The sequence below is a fragment of the Cryptomeria japonica genome, chromosome 1 (genome assembly GCF_030272615.1).
Source record: "Cryptomeria japonica chromosome 1, Sugi_1.0, whole genome shotgun sequence".
NCBI lineage: Eukaryota > Viridiplantae > Streptophyta > Pinopsida > Cupressales > Cupressaceae > Cryptomeria > Cryptomeria japonica.
Genome location: NC_081405.1, coordinates 648,220,733 through 648,225,612, shown reverse-complemented (window position 1 = coordinate 648,225,612; position 4,880 = coordinate 648,220,733).

Sequence of the window (4,880 nt, the reverse complement as noted above, 5' to 3'; positions counted from 1 at the left end):
ATGTAGCGAAAGAGCAGATCTTCGAAGACTTCAACAACAATCAACATCCATCCTTCAAGCATTCATCAATTTCATTCATTCATTTAGGGCTTGCAAGACATTGAAGAACAATAGGAGATTACCAACTGAAGATTGGCTTGTACTTCTCCCTTGAGGGTTGGGTATGATTTCATGTTGTTTTCATGTCTTTGCATAAGCTTCAATATATCATTTATTCATGCTTTAGATCACTTTGCATCTTGATTTAGAGCATTTACATTATCATTTACAAGCAATTAGGGTTTACTTTCTAGGTTGCTCTAGTTTGCTTTCTTGCATTTTAGGACCTTGCACACACACTAGGTCTGCACACACAATACATTTTACAATACAACTTGGCTATTCGTGGAGGTGGAAATCACCGAAGCGGGGGTTTGACTAAGGCAAAACCCTATATAGCCGCCCAAACACCTTTTCAGATATAAGTGCAGGTTTCAGGATTCGGACGACGCCGCAAATTGCAGATCCGGGAGAAGCAGACAGAGACAGAATAACACACCAAGTTTCAGCCCAGAAGACCAGGACAGGGGCGTGGAGCGCCCTGGTGTTGCCAGGACAGGGGTGCTGGGCGCCCTGGTCCCTGGGACAGGGGTGCTGGGTGCCCTGGTCCTCCTGATAGACAGCATTTTCAGCATTTTTGACAGCTTTTCCAGAGTGCAAAAACAGTAGTTTCCGGAGCAGTTTCAGGGGCACAATCAGGACAGTGGCGCCCGCGCCCCCGTCCCGAACATTTTTAGTCAGATTTTAACTCTGGGTACGCATTTGCATTCTTGTCTTATCCTTGTATTTACAGCTTTCCATTGTTTAAGTTCAATTCTGCAATCTTGTCATTAGTTCATACTTGCATTTTGGGGTTAGGAATTGAACTTGCATCATTTCATCTTTCAATTACAACGAAGGAATAGAAATCCTAATAGGTAGCCCGTGGCTCTCTCTTCCACAAGAAGAAGTAGCCAATTGTGTGATACTTCTAGGCTCTTTCGTATTCCACAAGCGTGTGGTTGAAAGTGAGATTAGGGCATGTTTGCTTAGTGTCACTTTTTCCCCCACACATTTTGGTGAACCCGACGTGAACTCCAATCTTCTCTAATTCTGATTGATGTTTTCAAATTTGAGTGTTTATGCTATTTACAAGTTTTAATTTCTTGCAAGATTCAAAAAATTTAGAGGAAATTTTTGCTAAAACCCTAATTTTTCAATTCAAAGTCGAACTTGTGGATAGCTTAATTGGGATCAATAATTTCAAATCTGATTTAGGAACTCATTTGAATCATAAATTTCATTTTCTAAATCTACATTCTAAGTGCTTGCATTGGTTAAAATTAAACATTTCCTTCTATTTTGCATGTAAAAGAGGAAAATTGTTGTCATGATGCATTCATTTCATAGATGTGATAATGGGTTAGCTTCCCTTGTTTCAATTTTTCCTTCTCCTAAAGAACCTCCTCCCATCTATAACAACATTTTAGTGTCTAAAAGAGTTGCTACCAATCCCTTTGAGACTCTCCCATGCTCTAAGGATGAAGACTTTAAGAGTGATCTTGACAACTCTCCTAAAATGTGCCCTTCCTATTTAGCTATCCTAGAGGAAGAGAATGATATCATAAACACCTTTCTTAATGTTACTTCACCTTCCCTACATGATGCCTCTCTAAGTGAAAAGGTATTGATGGACATTGACTTATTTTCTCCTAAAGTTGGTCCTTCCAATGGGGGCATGTTAGTGCAACAAGAGGTTATGAACACTTCTTTCAAAGATCTCCTTCCTAAGCATGAATCTTTGGAGAAGTCTGTTCATGTTCCTCCTAAAAAACACTCCCTTCATGAGGATCCTTTTGTGCAAGAAGATGACATGATTCCTACATTTCCTAGTGATGGTATTTCCTTTTCCAACAAAATTCCTACTAGAGATGATGAATTAATGATAAATGCTTACCCTTCTCCTAAAGTTTGTCTTACCCATAAGCATCCCTTAGAGAAAGAAGATGAAATAATAAGCAATTTCCTTAATTCTCTATCCCCTAAAGATCATATTGAACATATTTTGAGGAAAGAGGATGAGTTTAACACATCTATTGATGCTCTCCCTCCTAAGGATGAGGAATTAATAAACAATGTTATCTCCTCTCTTGAAATTGACAATACTTCAAACATTCCTTTCAACAACCTCACTATTTGGGATGAACCATTAGAAGAAGGTATAGATTATTCTCTACCCCTAGCCAAAGGGGATCAAATCAAGATTGAAAACTCCCTTGATTGTTTCTCACCTTCCTTGAATCTTAATTATTCTCCCTCTCCTCAACTTGGTTCTACTCATAAAGATACCCTAGTTCAAAGCAAGATGGTTAACGTCTCTTTCAAAGATCTCCCTCTCAAAAGTGAGACTTTAGAGAGTAATGTTGATCCTTCTCCTAGAGAGTTTATTCCCCATGTAGATCCTTTGATGATAGAGGATGATATGACCTTTCCTAGTATTACTCTTCCTACTAGAACATCAATGCCTATCCCTTGTCTCTCTCCTAAAATTTATTTAATCTGTGATAAGATTTTAGTGCAAGAGAAGACTATCAATAATTATTCCAACACTTTTGTTCATTCCTCTAAACCATCCTCAATCAATTTGATACATGTAAATGAAACACCTAACAAACCTCTCTTCACTATCCAAGGTGCTTGTCCTTCTCAAAATTCTCAACCTTTAAATAAGCCTATCTTAGTGGTTCAAGGTGGTTATGCTAATGATTCTTTTTGCACGCCTAAGAAACCTATTATTACTGTGCAAGGAGGTTATTCTACTAAGAGCCCTTATGAGTATGCTAAGCAACTAACTAGAGAGAGTTATCATGCGGTTGCTCATACCTATAACACAAGAAACAATAGGCAACCTAATCCTCCTCCAGTTATTCCAACTTCACTTCCTCCTTCCCAACCTATTCTTCCTCAAGCTCCTCGTATTTCACAAGTTCTTGGTAAGGAATATGATCTCATAGAACAACTTAAAGCTACCCCTGCTAAGATATCCCTTTGGGATTTGATCCAAACTTCTTCCGCTCATCATGGAATGTTACAAGATGCCTTGAAAGATTTGAATGTGCCTCCACCTAATACATCTAGTAATATAGTGTCTTTGGTTAACTCTGTGATGAATCCTAAAGCTCAAATTGTGTTCACACAAGATGAGTTGCCTACTAGTGAAATTCAACAACAATATGATCCCTTGATGATTGTGGTTATCATAAATGACACTGCTATAAGACGAACACTGGTAGATAATGGCTCTGGTCTTAATGTGTGTAGCATTAATCTATTGCATAAGATGAATGTGGATACATCCCTTATTGAGCCTAACTCTTGTCCCATTCGAGGCTTTGATAATGTGGCTAAGTCTTCATTAGGTATTAGCACTTTACCCATCATAGTGGGACCTGTTACTTTGCCTACTCCTATCCATGTTATGTCGGGAAATCTAACATACAACTTGTTATTAGGGAGACCTTGGATTCACAGTATGCAAGCTGTCCCCTCTACATTGCATAGACAAGTTAAATTCATTTATAACAATAAGACATATACCTTGATAGGTGATACTAATCTTCAAGCTTGTTAGCAAACATCTACTTCCAAAGGAAGTTCTTCTAAACCTTCCTCTTCTAGTTATGACTCTTTAAACAAGATACCTATGGATGAATTATTACCCTCTGATAATCAAAATTCTTTGGATGAGCCTAAAGCTCCTGAAGAAGATCCTTCTCGACTTGACTCTACACATGAAAAGGCTTTTGATCCTGAGAAGGTTCTCGCAGAAGACGATTGGGGATCTCTTGATTTTAATCCCACCTTTGTAGGTGAGTATAGGGTTCCTCCTAGAGTGCTTAAAGTTAAAGAGAAGGAAGAAACTAGAGATCAATCAGTCTTACTTGAACCTATGAGCAATAATTTTGTGGCCGCTTCTCAAACTTCTTCTCCTCACACCTCTAATTCTGAAGAATTTGATTCTTTGTCTTATGAAAAACCACCTTCTCTTCCTGAAATGGCTGATCGTTATGGTCGTGGTTTTCGCATTTTTGCTAAGCATGGGTATCATGGAAATGGTTGTGGCGCTCATGAACAAGGGATAAAAGTTCCTCTAGAGACTAATTTTCACAATTATGCCTTTGGACTCGGCTATAATCCCTGCAAATGTACTAAGGCATCTAAAAGACCATCTCTTAATGTGAATGCTATATTTAGTAGTGATGATGATCTCACTTCAACTAAATCATCTTCTACTTCTATCAACTCTCATTCCCCTCATAAGGAAATCTTGGCGATGAACAAATCTCTTTATGACTCCCTTTAAATTTCTAAATCCACTTATGAATCTTTATCTCCTATTCATCATAAAGTCCTTTCCTCTAGGGATAAGGCTCTAATAAATTACACTCATCCCTCTTCTAAGATTTCTTGTGACTTTTCTTCTTCAATTTTTATCATTTTATACATGTTTTTGATCTCACTTATAGTTGAGCATTTAGCATGTCATATTCAAATACCTCATTCAATCTATCATGTCTTTAAATAACATTAATGGCTATTATGTTGCTCATCATTATGTGACATTGGTAGCTCATTTACTGGGGGCTCATTGTCATTCATGATGGTACAATTTCAAGTGCAATCATATATTTTTTGAAGCAACATAATAGCCTAATTTTCTTGTTCCTATGGGGACAAGAGTGATTTCATACATCTCTTCTTTTTCTTATGTCTAAATCTCTCCCTAGAAGATTGTGTAAGTCCTTCTCATTGAGGCAATGATCTTTCCTTATTTTTATCTAAGGATCCACTTTTTCCTATTT